Genomic DNA, 18,845 nt, shown 5'->3' with positions numbered 1-18,845 from the left:
CTCATTCTATGATATTCTTCTGCATATGAGTTTTAGTTTTTAATGACAGAGAAGAGTAAATATTTTAAACATTTAAGTGATCGAATAATTTTATTAGAGATGGTTTTAAAAATACAACAAAAATTAATATAAGGAGGAGATTCATATAACAACAGATTAACTCCAAACTCTAGTTTGGGATTCCAAGGCTTCAGAGGCAAAAGGCCACCCCTAGGGACAGCAGGAGAGAGGGGGCCTCATGGTTGAGTCAAGTTGTACAGCTCAGGTGAAGTCATCTGCATTGACCCTCCCCGACTCCGCCCTTGTCCAGGGATTCTCCAGTGAAATAGTTGCTGGACATGGGAACAGTTCTGTTTTCTTTACTTTGCTTTGGGGTTTTGGTTTCAAAAGTGTTTGTTTCTTCCTGGAGGCCTAGAGAGACTCCAAAAGACAGCAAATAGCTGTTCTATTTAGCAGCCGGGCGGAGTCTGGTCCTGACTCATCTCTGTTGGGCCTCCCTTGGGTCTTAACACACAACAGCTCCACAGCAGGGCCCAGGACTGCTCAAGCAGGCTTTTCTGAACAACTCCTTGCAAGAGCCCTGTTAGGACCCTGTGGAAGGAGTAGCCCTGGGCTCTGATTCAGATCAGTTACCTTCAGGACACACCAGGCACAATAGAAAAGGAGACCAAATTCACCCAGGCCACAGTTTTAACACTCAGCTTCCAACAGTCATGCACATGTATCACAGCAGTGAGACCAATGTCCGATGCTCTGTGAAAGCAGCAGTAACACACAGCATATGAGACACTGAGGGACCCAGAGAGAAGCAGACATGCTTGCCTGTTCGAGTTATAGCACACATCCAACTCCCATCTGGAAAGTTTCTGTGATTTTTCACACTTGAATTATGGTCCAATTTCTTAAGACTCTGAAACCTAAACTTTCACTGGTCAGTTTTTAGACTTCTTTCATTTTTTTAGACACTGAAAAAGCCGGGCTTAGGCTGACCTAAACTAGTAAACAGAAACCATCATTTCCTAATTCATCTGTATCTACATGTATTGACTGCAATATTCTGTGAACTTTGTCACATGGCACAGCATTTTAGAGCTGTGGGGAGATCATCTAGGAGGCCATCCCTGCCCCGTGTCTCCCGAGGACAGGAGCTCAGGGAGGTATGCTGGCTGGGAGCCCTGGCTCTAGTCTTGTCAGCTGGGCGGTTGCTCCGGTACACTCTGTCCTTGACTCATGGCGAATTCGTTTATATTTGAGCTAACTCTTTGCATTTCCAAGTTAGACTATCTGAAAAATGAGACTATCTCATCTCCCCCACTGGTTATTGGTAACTGTGGACAGACAGTCTCTAAAGGGAGCACTGCTCCTCCCCACCCGTCCGCCCCGGCCTCTGCATGGCCTCCAGACTGACAGATAAGTGCTCAAGACCCCAAACCCATCCTAAAGTTTGAGATAATGATGGGGGAAAAAAAAACACAGGGAAGTTAGCAAGTTACCTTGTCTTGAAAACTGATTAGATACAGCCCATTACAAAGAAAACAAACAAACAAACAAAAAAATGGGCTGGCGAAATGGCTCTGTGGTAACGTGTTTATGTACAGATCTAAGGGACAGAGCTCTGATCCTCAGCACACATGGGGAAAACTGGGTAAGCGCAGAGCTAGGGATGTGGAGGCAGGAGGATTGGTGCTGCTTAGTTGGTAGTCTTCTTTAACCAGTAGTTGATTCTTAACAGATGCTACATCGATGATGATGATGGTGGTGGTGGTGGTGACAATGGTGATGATGGTGATGATGATGGTGTGGGAGATGTATAGAGAGACTCAGATTTAACTTCTGGCCTCCAAATGTTCATGCACCCACAAGTACATAGGCACAGACTGCATGTACATACACTCTTAAGCATTTAGACAAGACTTTCACCTTATAATAAATATAGTCTTCCTGTGGCTTAGCCTTTTACAGTGTAGGCAGATCATGTTCATTTATGAATGTGTATGTGTAAGCCTGTATGTGTATGGATAGATAACATTGTACGGTGACTGAGGCTACTTGACACGTAAGTGGCAAGTGACTCACCCTTATTATCCAAGACATTTGCTAAGTGAGGATTCTGGAACTTTTCCTATGACTTCGGGAATTACCTTGGTAGCTTAGATGCTTCTGCCTTGCCAGGGTTTTTCCTCAGCACCGTATGTCTTACATCTCCAGTTTATAAGTTTATGTCTGGGCACTCTCTGGACACAGGGACTCCAAGTATCTAACTGAATTCCTTGCAAATATGTTAATGTCTACCCAAAGATCTACATTCTGAAAGAAACTGAGTGAAACCAATAATTGTTTAGGATAAATAAATCCTAATTGTCATGGTTGTCTCTCCCATTGCGCCTGCACAGTCCCAGCACTTTCCCCTCACTGCTCCAATCTGTCCCCATGCTGTCCCCGTACTGTCCCGGTACTGTCACCTCAATGTCCCCAGACAATACCTGCACTGTCCCTGCACTGTACCGGCACTGTCTCTGCAATGTCCCCACACAGTCCCCACACTGTCCTCGCCCTGTCCTGGCACAGACCATGCACTGCCCTGTCATGTTTCTGCACTGCTCCCGCACTGTCCCCGCAAGGTCTGGGTACTGTCCCCACACTGTCTTGACACTGTCCCAGCACTGTGACAACACAGTCTCTGCAATGTCCCCACACAGTATCCGCAATGTCCCTGCACAGTCCCGGCACTGTCCCCGAATGGTCCCCGCAATGTCCTGGTACTGTGTCAGAAATATCCTTGCACAATTGTCACATTGTCAGGCCATTGTCCTGGCACTGTTCCTGCAGAGTCCCCTCACTGTCCCTGCAGAGTCCACTCACTGTACCCTCACTGTACCCGCACTGTACCCTCAATGTGCCCGCACTGTTCTGGCCCTGTCCCCGGATTGTGCCAGCACAGTCCCAGCACTGTCCCCTCACTGTCCCACACTGTCTCTGCACTTTCCCCATACTGTCCCAGCACTGTCCACTCACTGTCCTCTCACTGTCCCCACACTGTCCCGGCACTGTCTACTCAATGGCTTGCGCCATAACTGGAAATGGGTGGTGAATACTCTTGCTGCTACTGGTAAATGCAGATGATCTTTAATATTACAGGTTCATATTGGTTCAAAGCCAACTGAAACGTCTAACTCCTAAAAGATTCTTCCCTATGTTCCTGGCTTTCCAGACAGACTTGTTTGTGGTAAAAAGAATTATGAACGTTCCTTAGAAAAACCAGTCAAATGTGACATAGGCTTCAAATGGAACTGTGGTCTATCTTCCCACTTCCATCTAACTTTCAAAAGCTGTGTAATATATGGAGTAGTTCGCATGCACTATGGCAGGGGGGAGTTGATTGTGGAGGAAGGAAGGAAGTTTAGATTTAGTTTCTGCAGCGTGGTTTTGAAGTCCCAGCTCTCTCCAGGAAACTGAAATGCAGGTATGCTGTGTAGGCATTTGGAATATTTCCCCTAAAATTACTGCAAAACTTGCAACTTGGCAAGTAATGGTTAAAAGCCTCTGGAGGGGGTATAAGAAAGAAGGATAACTCTGAAAAGGTCATGAGACATTGGGTGGTGAGTCTTGCTGTCACCACCTGGGTGCCTTGGCACCTGACTACACATAGCTCCCTGACACAGGCAGGGCACACGCCCTCAGCCCAACCCAGCCTCCCCCCCCCCCCCAGTCATACCTGCTCCTCTACCGATTGTACAACAAGGCCTTTGTAACCTGAGGCCTGTGAAGTCTGGAAAGGAATGTGACCTAGAGTCAATGGGTATTGGTGCCACCAAGGGCACAAGGAGTTCTCCTGCTGTTTACCCTGTGTCTCCTGAAGAACTTCAGGAGGGAAAAGGTATGCACCAAAACAAGCCTTCAGCTGAGCTGTGAGGCGAGTGTGGTAGCGCCTGCACAACCCCCTCTCCCTTTCACTCCTGCCCTTGCCACTTCTGGAGGCCTGCTTCTTGTTGCTCTCCCAGTAAACCCAACGCACCCTCCTCGGCACACACTCTTCCTATTCTCAGTTGTGCCTCTTACAAGCCATGTGTTGGAGTTCTCATGTGACCATAAAGGGAGAAGGATGTTCCCAGCGGAGAGTTTGTATGAATTAGTGACCTCAATGATAAGAATGCCAGAAGCTAAAGGCTCGATGGCCAAGGCACACAAGACAAACCGTACATCTGCGCTTCACCCCCAGATAGCTTTCTCCATCTTGACCCTCACATTCTGGCCACCACAGGCAATGCTGCCCCTCCTCTTCTGCCTGAGGAATGATGTTACAAGCTGAGTCACGAATACTCTTCCTTTAAGTTGCCCAAATATTTTTGTTTTATAGTTTATTTTTTATTAAATATTTGCTTTATTTACATTTCAAATGTTAACCCCTTTCCATGTTACCCCACTGAAAACCCCTACCCCATCTCCCCTCCTCCAATTTCCTGACTTGCATTCCCCTATTCTGGGGCATTGAGCCATCACAGGGCCAAGGGCCTTTCCTCTCATTGATGTCCAACAAGGCCATCCTCTGCTACATATGTAGCTGGAGCCATGGGTCCCTCCATGTGTACTCTTTGGTTGGTGGTTTAGTCCCTGGAGCTCTGGGGGTACTGATTGGGACATATTATTGTTTCTCCTGCAGAGCTGCAAACCTCTTCAGCTCCTTGGGTCCTCTATCTAGCTGCTCCATTGGAGACCCTATGCTCATTCTATTGGTTGGCTGTGAGCCATGGGTGTTTTGATCCACTTTCCAATAAGGATCAAAGTGTCCACACTTTGGTCTTCCTTCATCTTGAGCGTCATGTGGTCTGTGAGTTGTATCTAGGATATTCTGAGCTTTTGGGCTAATATTCACTTATCAGCGATTGCATACCGTGTGTGTTCTTTTGTGATTGGGTTACCTCACTCAGGATGATAGTTTCTAGCTCCATCCATTTGCCTAAGAATTTCATGAATTCATTGTTTTTAATAGCTCCATTGTGTGAATGTACCACATTTTCTGTATCCATTAAAAAGAAGTTGCCCAAATATCCCAATGGACATGCCAACAAAGCTATAACCAAAAGGAAGCCATCTGCCCCAACTCTTGTCATTGTGCTGTTGGGCATCATGCTCTGTAAGTGGCAAGGCCTACATTTTATGAACCAGATTGTTCATAAACTAAGGGCAATACCCCAAAAATGAACTTTGAATTGGCTGACTAAGTTTTTGCAGAACTGAGAGTTGAACTCAGGACCTCAAACATACAAGGCAAGGCCACCATGCTAGGCCTCACATCAAGCATTCTCCTCTTGTGAAGAAGGAAGAGTTGCCGTTTATAAGAGGCTTCTTGTTGTGTTGGGTGATGTGTTAGGATCTGACATGGTTTCACATTCCTAACCAATATGCCATCCCACGCCGTAACACATCCTTTCAGGGTGGCTATTTTCACCCTAAAGAATTCAATTTCGGTTCTAGTCCAATTCATATTTTTGAACGTGTATGTGCCTGAAACTGTACCAAGCACGGGGCAAAAGGAAAATGAAATACTGCATAAGCTGGACCTTTTTGAAGTCCAAGGATTTATTTAGCATGATACGCACCTGCAAAGAGTTCAAAGGCAATGAAGAAACTCTGACTATGTGAAAAATGTACCTCCTTCAGACTTCAAAGAGCCCGTTAGGGCTCAGCAGAGAAGTAGTGAAGTGGCCTGGAGTGTTTACGGAGCACTGGGCCATGGGAGGAACCTTGAGGAAGAGAAACAGTAGGACTGACCCATGCTTGGGGAAGAAAACATTTTCTAACAAAAGTGTTGACCCTGGCAGGACTGGTCTCACTGCCACTCATTCTCCCTTTGCCTTCACAGCTCCATAAGCCATAAGCACAGGAAACATCATGGAGGGTTGACTGGGGAGATTGGTCATGGCTGCTGAAGTGGGGTGCTTGCTGCTGACAATGCACAGCAGTGGGATTATCACAGATAAGGAGTCCTGGCACATGAAAACACAGCTGTGTAATTTTGTTGAAAAGTCTATGTGCACATATTTTTTTCATGCAATATTATTCTAATGCAAACCAATTTGCCCCTCCCTCCCCATGTCCCAACCCACCTCTATGGGAACTTCCCATTTTATATATGATCCAAAAATGTCTACACACACACACACACACACACACACACACACACACACAAGTGTATGTGAACATATGGTTACACTTATGTTCTCCATGTGCTGTTCTTATGCATATATAGAAATCAGTTTTCTTTCATGTGAGACTAATAATGTACACTCTTCTATGATCAGTTTTTTAAAAACTAATTCCTCCACATGCTCCTTTTTATTGAAGTACAATAAACTTTCTCTTTTCCCCCTCACACATGTGAGTTTTTTCAGTCTTTGTTGCTGCATATATCTCCAGTTTCTTGTAGGAAGAAAGCATACCTTGTGTAGAAATCATTAGGTGCCATTATGCTATGTGATTCTTTGTGTCCAGCTTCTCTTTCTATTCCACAAAGATAAGAAAACAGAATAACTACAATGGAAGCTTGAGGAGCAACCTTGACATGCCAAAATGGAATAGCGGTGGTATGTCATAAGGTATTGACAGCATGGGACTGAAGAGATGGTTCCTTGATGCTCTTTCAGAAGAGCCAGGTTCAGTTACTAGCTTGCATATGCTGGTTCACAACCATCCTTAACCTCAATTCCAGGGGATCCAATGAGCAATTCTGATTTCCGTGGGTGCAGACACACACATGGTGCACATGGATGCAGGAAGACACATATACACATAAAATATATCAGTTGACATACTCCTATGGAAGGGGAAAATATGTCAGGGCCTCAATCCTAGAAGAAACAGTTACAGGCAATTGGGAAATGTTGAGAGTGGGAGAGAAGGTCTTCCCCATGGAAGAGCCTCGAATGGTTATCCAATACCAGTGGGAAGCCTTGAGTTACTACTATCAGGTAACATTTTATGGACTGAGCAGGTTATATGGATGTATTGTGTGTGTGTGTGTGTGTGTGTGTGTGAGAGAGAGAGAGAGAGAGAGAGAGAGAAATAGAAGCCATGAATTAACAAAAGCAAGGAAGGAAAGGCTGGGAGGAGGGAAAAGGAAGGTGGGGGAAATTATGCAATTATAATTTTAAAAAATTTAAAAACAAGATATATTTTTTAAAAAGATACTGACATGAGTCAAAAGGGAATATTTTTTTTTTGAGCAACAATGTGGTATATTCTGGATTGGAATGAGGGCTCCAGTCCATCTATACTAAGGCTATAGGCTCCATGCACTAGGAATGTAAGTGACATTTGCACATTTCCCAAGGACTGGGTGAAGCCTCCACAGTCACTGCTGTGACCATGCTCTCATTTTTCTGAGTATGTTTGCAGGAATGTCATGCTTTATGGTCCTTGAAGCAAGCACAGTACCACACGGTATGCGTCCATCTTTGAAGCTATTTCTTTCTGAAGGCTAGGTTTTGGTTCTCCATGAACAAGACCTTCAGACCTTCCAGGTGTTCTGAGTGAGTCCAGCTCTTGTCCTGGAGAATGCTTCTGGTACTTGCCTTTAGCAAGGCTCTTGAAGTCTGGCACCTTCTGATCTAGACATGCTTCTACGTTTAAGCCCAATGATTTGACTTTTTAAGAACCATGAATATATTCCTATTGTACTATTTTATATTATCTTATATATATCTGCTTTATGCTTAATATCTACAATGGACATATCTACATTTATTTTGCAGGCCCCTTATGCATGCACGTGTAAGTGAAGTATGGTTTCCATAAGTCCTCTTGTCCTTATTCTTTGTATAGCTTCAGCTGCTGAAAGGCCTACAGCTGCAAACCACTCACTGGTCTTTCTGTCACTCTCTTTCCACCATTTCCACACAGGTAATCACAAGAAGGGGTGTCTGCAGTCACACAAGCTTAGAGTTCTTGAATCGCCTATCACTGTAATATCAACTTGTCTTAGATCCATGTACTTCTTACAAGAAATCGTTTTTTTTTCCATCAAATGTGTTATAACCTCCAAAAATTCATGTATGTATCCAGTTCCATCAAGGGCTTCATCATAATCTAAAAACTGTCACAGCCCAGCCACCCCTCCCCCAATGCCACCCCTGCAATCAGGTAATCAATGACTAGTTCTTTCCAAGTCAGAATCAAACTCCAGAGAAACAAAGATTTTACTTCCTTTTCTGAGATAAAAACTTTAACAGTGCTGATGAAGATCTAAGATATGTTGATTTTTAGAACTTCCATCTGATCATACAGATCCTAAGCATCATCTGTCAACAGCCAGGACACCCTGGAATCTGATAAACCTTGGTAGATAAATAGCTGCTTGAATTAAGTTGTTCTTAACAATCTTGCTGCTTTTTCCTGGGAAATGTTGACACTTGGCCCAGTCATCTTTCACACTATAAGTTGTAATGGACCGCTTTCTTCCCCCTCCAACTCATATTTCAGCTGTCTTCACTGGGAAATGAATCCTTGGCTGTCCCAGTCATCTGTGAGTGGTTGTAGACTTCTTAATGCTCCCTGCAGGGTCTGTGTTTTGGGAGCCGACGTCAACACTAGGAAATCAGTAACCAATAACATTCTTTAACCTCATTGACAGTCAACTGTCCATTTCTTACATCATCCTTTCTTGTCAAAGTCTCACCTGGACAGACAGGAAGAGAACACCAGCTGGAGCCCCGGGTCCTACATTTCCTTCTGTTCCATCTTTATAAAGCATTTAAGGCACCCCTCTATCCTCGAGACTCAGGGCATCTCCTCAGTGATGTCAAGGATGTAGCTGCTCCTCCTTGCACTGCCACCACGTGTCAGCCCCTGCTGTTCTGTGGATGAGCCCTGCAAACAGGAGATGGGACTGCCTGCACTCCCTCCTCCCTCCCCTTCTGCGCCTCTGGGATTTTGTGACTGCCTTCTTGGGCCCAAGCTTGTGAGAGCCCCTCACTATCTGTATGCACTGCAGCAAGAGGCAGGCAGAGTAGTTTCTTGATTCTATCACAACCAGTTTTGCTTTGCACTGATTCCCTCTTAGCAAATGTACTGTAAAGCCATAGCATGAACAGTACGAGTCTTAGAATTCAGAGAACCATACAAAGAGGAGGAAATGAACTATAGAAATCTAAAATGTCTCACTCAAAGAGTCATTCTCCCTTCCCCAGCCCTTGCTGTACATTTTGGCTTCAGAAGGTCAGGTCTTCCCACTGAACAGCACGTTGTGGTTATTTTATCTGCTTCTTAAAAACTGAATTTCAAATGTCTTTACAAGCAGGTGTTACTTTCTTTAATGTTAACACTTTAAAAAACATCACTGTTTATTTTTTTTTATTATTTCTTTTATTCGATATATTCTTTATTTACATTTCAAACAATTTCCCCTTTTCTGGCTCCCCATTCCTCGAAAGTCCCATAAGCCCTCTTCCCTCTTCCTGTTCCTCCATCCAACCCTTCCCTCTTCCCTGTTCTGGAATTCCCCTATACTGCTGCACTGAGTCTTTCCAAAACCAGGGGCCACTCCTCCATTCTTCTTGGACATCATTTGATATGTGAATTATGTCTTGTGTATTCCAAGTTTCTAGGCCAATATCCACTTATCAGTGAGTGTATACCATGATTGATCTTTTGAGTCTGGGTTACCTCACTTAGTATGATGTTCTCCAGCTCCATCCATTTGTCTAAGAATTTCATGAATTCATTGTTTCTGATGGCTAAATAGTACTCCATTGTGTAAATATGCCACATTTTTTGTATCCATTCCTCCATTGAGGGGCATCTGGGTTCTTTCCAGCTTCTGGCTATTATAAATAAAGCTGCTATGAACATAGTGGAGTATGTGTCCTTGCTGCATGCCAGGGAATCTTCTGGGTATATGCCCAGGAGTGGTATAGCAGGGTCCTCTGGAAGTGTCATGCCCAGATTTCTGAGGAACCGCCATTTTGCCAAAAGCAATCTGCAGATTCAACGCAATCCCCATCAAAATCCCAACTCAGTTCTTCATAAAAAAAAAACTGTTTAGTACGAACTATATTTGGGTTTCTCAGAGAAACTGAACCAATAGGATATATTTATAAAATAAGGTATTGATTTTTGTGATCTGGAAGCTGACAAATCATAAGATCCAGAGTGAGCAGTCCTGAGACCCAAGAAAAGCTGGAAAACAGATGTCTCTGCAGTACACTGCCCTGTGGGAGATCGGGGTGGGGTGGGGTGGGGTAGGGGGATAGGTCCTCTAATCTTAGGGAGAGTAAGTTTTTGTTCTCTTCAGGTATCTAACTGAAGATGAGTGGCAGCTGCTGTTTTGAGAGTCTACTATTGAAATACTAACTTTATCCTAAATACATTGATATAAAAAGAGTCATGTTGAACAAATATCTAGGTACCCTGTAGCCAGGCAAGGTGGCACATAGAATTAGCCATTATAGCAGAGAACAATTTATTGGATCAATGATCCTAAGTGGAGAGTCATCCAGTCTCTGTCTGATGAACACTATCTGACTGTGCCACATTCGTGTATTTTAGAAACGCAGAAAGAGGTCCATCTAAGCAGCTTAGCTTGTCAAAGGGAAAGCTGGGATCCCAGCTCTGTACGTGCCTTAGCTGGGTGTGGCCAGTTTCCCATGTGTCTTGGAGTTCCTCCCTCCCTAAGAAGAAAGAGCAGTGAAGGCATTAGCTATTGCTCAAAGCTCAGGGAAAGTCGTGTCCTGTCTTCAAGTGTGAACACGCTGGGCGTGTGCAGCCTGCAGCTACTAGAAGGGCCCCTCTGCTGTGCTTTGCAAGGGCTCCGTGGAGCATTAACAGTTAGTCTGCTGAAAGCCACACCCTTGCGCTTTGCCCAGATGTCCACTCCTCAGGCTTTACCACAGCTCTGGGCTCCCCACTCCCCACTGGGCTGTAGAGGGGCAGCATGCCAGGCCTGCCATGGGCTGGAATGGGTAAAGATTCTGAGGCATCTCTTCAAAATGGTCCACACGGGCCAGTCCAATCCTGTTCCATTCCTCCTACCAATTTTTTATAAACAGCTTAAAATGTTCATGCGTCAGTCATGCGGGAGGTGCGTGCTACCTGCTGATTCACCCGGTCTGGGCTGGGCCTTGCTCTAGGGAGATGGCGTTCTGACATGACACAGTGCTGCCGCCCCGGTTCCCCTCATGAGCCCACCCCCCTGATGCTCTACACTTTAAGAGAACACTGCTTAGTAGCACTCTTAACTCTAAGTGCCGAAATCTGTCTTATACATACAGACTCCTCTGTCCCGGACTCCTATAGCCCTCTCTGGCTGCTCCTGGGGTGTCATTCATCATGATAAGATTGTTGGTACCCACAGAGGTGTCGAGTTGATTTTGACAACAGCAAGCACCTACTTTTTTCAGAGGGAAATGCTGAGACTAAAAGGAATGAGTTCTTTACCGAAGTCCAGTTACAAGCTGCATCTTCCCGGCCAGGTCTTCTAGTGTAGCTTTAGATATGAACTCTGATGGCACGGGTGAGGGAATCCTCCCGGCCCCGTCCACTGTGCATAGATCACACACAGCGGGCGACATCTGGGCAGCATTTGTGGGGAGGCTCCTGTTGAAAGTCAGCATCGTGTACAGCAATATAGGTACAGCGCAAAGAACGGTGTATTAGAAGACAACGGGGGCAGAGGAGGACGCGCTTTACTGATGGAAGCGGGGCTCCGTGGTCGGCTCGCTTCAGCAGAAGGCCCGCAGCAGTGCTGAGAGCCCTGTAGGCTGGACTTGTGCTAGGTGACTGACTCAGTTAGGTCTTCTCTGCAGAAGTGGCTGTGGCTACTTCTGTAAATAGCATGTGTTCTCAGAAGATCAGCTAATGGTTTAAGTGTCCGGCACTTAGGTCAGTGAGTTCTCCACAGCCTGTACTCACATGCCTAGGCTCTGTGCAGTTCTCCTTCCAGGAGAACTTGGTCTGACTTTCCACGTGGTACTGGTTCCAAAGCTGTGGCCCACATTATTGAAAGTGAACAGTCAGCCGGGCGGTGGTGGTGCACGCCGGTAATCCCAGCACTCAGGAAGGCAGAGGCAGGCGGATTTCTGAGTTCAAGGCCAGCCTGGTCTACAGAGTTCCAGGACAGCCAGGGCTACACAGAGAAACCCTGTCTCGAAAAAACAAAACAAAACAACAAAAGAAAGTGAACAGTCTTAGACAAAGCTTCTGAAAGCAGCAGACCAATCAGCGTACAAGGAAGCACGATCCTTAGTACTAACAATTCCCAAATGGGAAGAAGACAGGCGTCTTGCTTTCAAGGCTTTTCTACTTTTTCGTTTAGCCTGGAATAAAGGAACTGCAGGTGCTTTGCTTTGCCAACAGTGGAGGCTCTATATAGAAGCAGCACTCCCCAGGGTTGGATAAAATTCCCGGCAGTAGCTGCTCCGTGGTGACCAAGGACTCCCTGCAGCCTGTGCACAGAAATCCAACTTCGTACATGATGGGGATTCTCAGAGTTGGGAGCCAGATTCCTACCCAGGCTCTGCTAACATCTGTGATTTCTGTATGAAGGTGTTGTGGGCCTGGTTCGTTGGCCTGTAAGACTTTGTCTCAGTTGTTGCATGGGTTAAATAGATCCAGGAGAAAGTGCTTTGTTGACAATAGAACACCATTCTCCCTGTCCCTCAGTTAAGAGCTTGTGCCTTTTGCTGGAAGCAAGGTAGGTATGGGTAGGAGACCGGGGCCGACTGGTGCAAGCCTCCCTTGGACCAATGGGAATGTGAGAGCTCTCCCTAGGAAGAGCCCATGGGTTCCTGTGGGTGACCCTGTACTCCCGTGGGAGACACACGGCCAAGCGTGAAGAGCTCTGAAGAGTTAGGGATGATGGCAAAGGCATAGCGAGCTAGACCTGGTCTGAGAGTCTACGCTGAACAGGAAGGTGGTTAAAGAAAGGGGCACAGCTGACAGACTTGGGGAGTTCAGACCTGTCAGTGAGTCATAAATGCAACGGCATGTTTAGAAGGGAGGTGGCTGGCGAGACAGGTCATGGTGAGTGTGTGCGAGGCCGGAGCTTGCTGAAGATGTGAAGACTGAAGACAGGAAGGACCTGTGTAGGATGAGGGACTCTAAGGAGGATGAGAGTGGTCACTGGGAGGGACACGGGGTCAGGAGGGTCTCCATCCTGATGAATGGTATGCAGAGAGTGAGATCTATGCCAAGGGTCCTTGTGGAGATGAAGAATCAGACTGAGGCTGGGTCAGGATGAGAGTCTGTAGGTAGCAGGGATACCAAGGGTCAGGGCAAAGTATCTGGAAGAACTAGAGAGGAAGGGAAGGGAACACACACTAGAAACACACACAAGATTTAAAATCATAACCTGGTCAGTACACACAGAATCACCAATGTGGTTGCAGGGTATGGGAAACAAGTGATTTGGTGTGAGAAATATTTTGATGTTGAAAATGACTGCTTACAGTTACTCTTTTTGAACACTAGAGGGCAGCTCAGCCACACAGAATGGCAGGTCAGCTTCCTGTTAGGACTGAAGTGTTTATTTGAATATCCTGGTTGAGTTTTTAAGAAAGTTTCAGAAAAGGCCTTTTAAAGGACTTGCAGGCACAGGGTCTCAGAAGCCTGGGGCAGAGATATGGCTAGATAGGTACTTGGTACTCATCTTCCCCATGTTAGTTAGGGATACTATAGCTGTGATAAAACATCATAGCCAAAGAAACTGGGGAGAAGAGGCTCTATTCAGCTTATACTTCCACAGTACTGTTTGCCACTGAAGGACGTCAGGACATAATACAGAGCAGGATTCTGGAGGCAGGAGCTGAGGCAGAGGCCACGGAGGGTGCTGCTTACTGACGTGCTTCCCATGGCTTGCTCAGCCTGCTTTCATAGCGAACCCAGGACCACCAGCCCAGGGATGGCACCACTGACCATGGACTGGGCCCCTCCCCTATCATCCTGATTAAGAAAATGCTTTACAGCTGGATCTCATGGAGGTGTTTTCTCAATTTCAGACGGCTCTGTGTGTCAAGTTGACATAGAACTAACTAGCCAGGGCATTACTCTGGTCAATTCCTAGTCACACACAAGAGCTACCTAGTCCATGGGTTCAGGTTTTTACCTCTGGGGCTAGTCCTTCATGCTGACTTGGCTTGGTTGTAACATAGTGTCTAAAAGTAAGGTCTGGTCCGGCCAGTCAGGGAGGCACTGGGGAAAAGCTGAGGGACTCTTGTCACTCTGACATCTATGTAGCTGTGCTGATAGGGACAGCTGGACAGTCTGTGTCTGCGATGTGGAACAATCCAGAAAACCGTGTAACACACCTGGAAGGAGGAGGAGCAGGCTGTAAATGCATACATAGCGCAGAGCTTCCTGGTGATGAGGAGCGGTGGGATTGTTCTCCAGGAGAAGGAGAGCTTTAAGAACTCGGGGAGCCAAGCCTCCATCAGACAGAGAGCTAATATCCAATATATACAAAGAACTCAAGAAATTAGACCCCAGGGAACCAAACAACCCTATTAAAAATGGGGTACAGAGTGAAACAAATAATTCTCACCTGAAGAACTTCGGATGGCGGAGAAACATCTTAAAAAATGCTCAACTTCATTAGTCATTAGGGAAATGCAAATCAAAACAACCCTGAGATTTCATCTTACACCAGTCAGAATGGCTAAGATTAAAATCTCAGGAGACAGCAGGTGTTGGCGAGGATGTGGAGAAAGAGGAACACTCCTCCACTGCTGGTGGGGTTGCAAATTGGTACAACCACTCTGGAAAGCAGTCTGGCGGTTCCTCAGAAAACTGGGCACCTCACTTCCAGAAGATCCTGCTATACCACTCCTGGGCATATACCCAGAGGATTCCCCAGCATGTAATAAGGATACATGCTCCACTATGTTCATAGCAGCCCTATTTATAATAGCCAGAAGCTGGAAAGAACCCAGGTATCCCTCAACAGAAGAGTGGATGCAAAAAATGTGGTATATCTACACAATGGAGTACTATTCAGCCATTAGAAATAATAAATTCATGAAATTCTTAGGCAAATGGATGGAGCTGGAGAACATCATACTAAGTGAGGTAACCCAGTCTCAAAAGATCAATCATGGTATGCACTCACTAATAAGTGGATATTAGCCTGGAAAACTGGAATACCCAAAACACAATCCACGCATCAAATGAGGTACAAGAAGAACGGAGGAGTGGCCCCTTGTTCTGGAAAGACTCAGTGTAGCAGTATAAGGCAAAACCAGAACAGGGAAGTGGGAAGGGATGGGTGAGAGAACAGGGGGAGGGAAGGGGACTTAGGTGACTTTCAGGGAGTAGGGGGCCAGAAAAGGGGAAATCATTTGAAATGTAAAGAAAATATATATTGAATAAAAAAAAACAATAGGAAATTTCTACAATGACCCCCCCCCCAAAGAAAATCTTCAGTTAAAAAAAAAAAAAAAGAACTCATGGAAGGGAGGCAGAGTGGGCAGCTGGAGGAGATAGCGCTAGCACAGGAGCCCATCTGATCCTGCGTGTCTGGAAGCCAAGGGTGTGGGTTTCAGTGTTGAAGAATCTGCAAAATATTACCAGCCATGTTCTGAAAGGAGCCTTTCTACTCCTGTCACTGGGAGAGGCAGCTCGGCTTGTAAGTACAGCTCCAGGTGCCTTCAGTTGACACTTGGTAAGACGAAGGTCCAAAGGTCTGCAGGCCAGGACTGGAAGAGCAACCAAGATTGCAGCCCCAAGCTGCTTCCAGTTCAGTGAGTTCTGACCACCCATTCCGAGAGCTGTGGCTGCAAAGAGCCACTGGGGACACTAGAGATTTTTGCAGTCCTTGCAGCACTAGCATAGTGGGCCAGGAGACAGCCAGAACCACTTAGCCTCCCTGGTAGTCACCATAGACATGGGGGTGCAGAAGTGTACCCAAAGAAGGGACGCACTTTGTCACGTAAAACTGACTTGTCCAGCTCCGCTTCTTCACGTTTAACAAGAATATACAAGTGCACTTAGGTAGTTGAGCACTCAATCCCAGCTTTTAATCTTTCATGATTGATGTTTTCCTTTGGGAAAAGTCACATGACCACAAGTAACCAGATCTCTTTCTTAAGCAGACAGGGATGTCCTAAAATGTCTGAGTTGTGGGAGAAACAAAAGCATTTGGGGAGTAGCCAGGTTATCTTTAGCATCGACTTCTCTTTCCAGGATACATCTGTTACCTAGGTAAAGCTCCATTTGAATGGGGGCTAAGATACGGACCTGCGCCGTCACCACACATGCGATATCTCGGTTTCTATGTGCTCTTTCTTTTGTAGGCTGCCTGACCGAATTCAGACCAGAATTTGGAGAACAATCTTTATAAGTGATGTCCTATTAAAAGAGACTTTTGTTCTGAGCAGGGAGCATTTCCATTGGTTTCTTCTTTTCTTTTCTTTCTTTCTTTTTTATATTTTGTAGTTGACCAACACAGAATCACTTGAGCTTATCAGAACAGGAGACCAACGTTGTGGGGTCACCAGCCAACGTTCTGTTTACAGATACTCTGACAAAGGACATCTATTGAACCCAAACCTCCTTGGTTTATTACAGCAATTTCTTATCATAAGTAAGCAACAGGGTGCTTAAATTTCACACATGTGAAATACATATTGCATTTCCAGGCAGGTGACAAGGCTCTGTCAATATTTTCTCAGTCACGTAGTTCTCCGATTAGAGATTTACTTAGGTAACTGGGTATTGTCCTTGACACTAGACTGGAAGGTAGACCTCATCGGTAGTCCCATGTTTAACCCATTCCTGAACTTCCCTCCTTCATCACCGGTGACCACAGTCGCGGGTTAGTGAGAAAGGAAACCGCAAGCCTCAGTTCCCCCTCCAGTGATAGGCTCGTGGAGCAAAGCTCTTTAATGAGGTAGAACTTTGTTTCATCCAGGCTCTTTTCAGAGCCAAGGTCCACTGTCTCCTACCTGAAGTCCTTGGGCAATTTTCTTAACTGCTCCCACCTTAGTCTTCTTTATAAAACTATAATAAAAAAATTGGCTCAATGAATACTTTCTTTCCTTTTTTAAAGATTTATTTATTTTTTATTTATATGAGTACACTGCAGCTGTCTTCAGACACACACTAGAAGAGGGCATCAGATCCCATTATGGATGGTTGTGAGCCACCATGTGGTTGCTGGGAATTGAACTCAGGACCTTTGGACGAGCAGTCAGTGCTCTTAAACTGCTGAGCCATCTCTCCAGTCCGAATACTTTCTTTTTACAAGTAGTATAAGCATGCTTTATTTAGTAAAAATTATAACATTGAAAGGGAATCTCATGTATGGAACTGGATTCCATTCGGAGATAGTCAAGATTCATAGCCCAGGGGCAAAGTTTGGACCAGCAGATGGAAAAAATACTAAGAAGGAAATGTCAGGGGCGGGAAGGATGGTAGTGAAGACCTTAGTGCCCATATTGAAAGGCACTCATGGTACCAAGTGTGAGGAGTGGGGGATTTGATAAGATATTGAGGGTTATTAGACACTGAGAGGGTAGAGTCTCGTCTAAGTTTATGACTGGCAAATGGCTCAGCAGGTAAAGGACATATCCCTGGACATACCCCCATGTGGAAAGAGAACCTATTCTCCAATATTGTCCTCTGACCTCCACATTCACTCTATGCACATGACTGCCCTGCCGCAAAGTAAACAAATAAATGTAATAATAATAATAAAAAACACCTGAGCTTTCATGACTCATTCTGCAACTGTGTGCAGGCCACACACAGGGGCACCTGCTTTAGGTTAGTTTGTGTGACCCTAGGCTGGAGTTCTACAGGGCAAAGCCTGTCTGAAGTTCAAAGAGAATTATCGTCTGTGCAATCATGAAGGCAATAGCACCAATCTACTGAGACAACACTGAGTTTCAAAACTAAGAAACTCTTTGTTTTACTACTTACATGGCTTTAGGACTTAAGTGAGATAGTTTCATCGGAGTCAGCTACTCTAGCACCGACGTCACCCGTGTCACCGTGTCCTATCACACCACCAGCCTCGGGGCTGCCATCTTTGACTCACCAAGCTTTGGGTAAAGCGCCTCCCATGACAAGAGGAAGCAGTTTCCGTTTGTATAAATCACTCAATTCAGTGATAAATTAGAAGCTTGAGATAAAATCTGTCAGGATTGCAAAGATGTCCAAACTCTTAAAGCACGCCCAGTGCGCTAGGTTCTGATCTGGGGAGGGGGTAGAAGAATGGCACCCTTCCTCCTTGTCCTGGCAGGTTTCCTGTGTCAACTTGACACGGGCTGGAGTTACCACAGAGAAGGGAGCTTCAGGTGAGGAAGTGCCTCCATGAGATCCAACTGCATTCTCTCAATTAGTGATCAAGCAGGGAGGGCCCTTTGCGGATGGTGCCATCCCTGGCATGGTGGTCTTGGGTTCTAGATGAGCAACCAGGAAAAGCAATCCAGTAAGTAACATCCCTCCATGGCCTCTGCATCAGCTCCTGCTTCCTGACCTGCTTGAGTTCCAGCCCTGACTTCCTTTAGTGATGAACAGCAATGTGAATGTGTAAGCTGAATGAACCCTTTCCTCCTCAACTTGCTTCTTGGTCATGATGTTTGTGCCGGAATAGAAACCATGACTAAGATACTCCTGATGCTCCTCCTCCTCCCTCTCTTCCTCCTCCCCCTGCTTCTCTTCCTTCTCCTATTTTGTCACTTCTTCTTTTGAGATAGGATCTCCTCTCTACATAGCAGCCTTGGCTGTCCCTGGAATTCATGATTTAGACCAGGCTGGTCTTAGACTCACAGGAGGTCCTTCTGACTCTACTTCCTGAGTGCTAGGATTAAAGGCACCACACCTGACATTATTATTTTTGAAAAAAAATTATACAATAT

Source organism: Apodemus sylvaticus, chromosome 4 (assembly GCF_947179515.1).
Source record: "Apodemus sylvaticus chromosome 4, mApoSyl1.1, whole genome shotgun sequence".
Lineage (NCBI taxonomy): Eukaryota > Metazoa > Chordata > Mammalia > Rodentia > Muridae > Apodemus > Apodemus sylvaticus.
The sequence above is the reverse complement of the archived record's forward strand: the minus strand, read 5'-3'. Positions refer to the sequence as shown.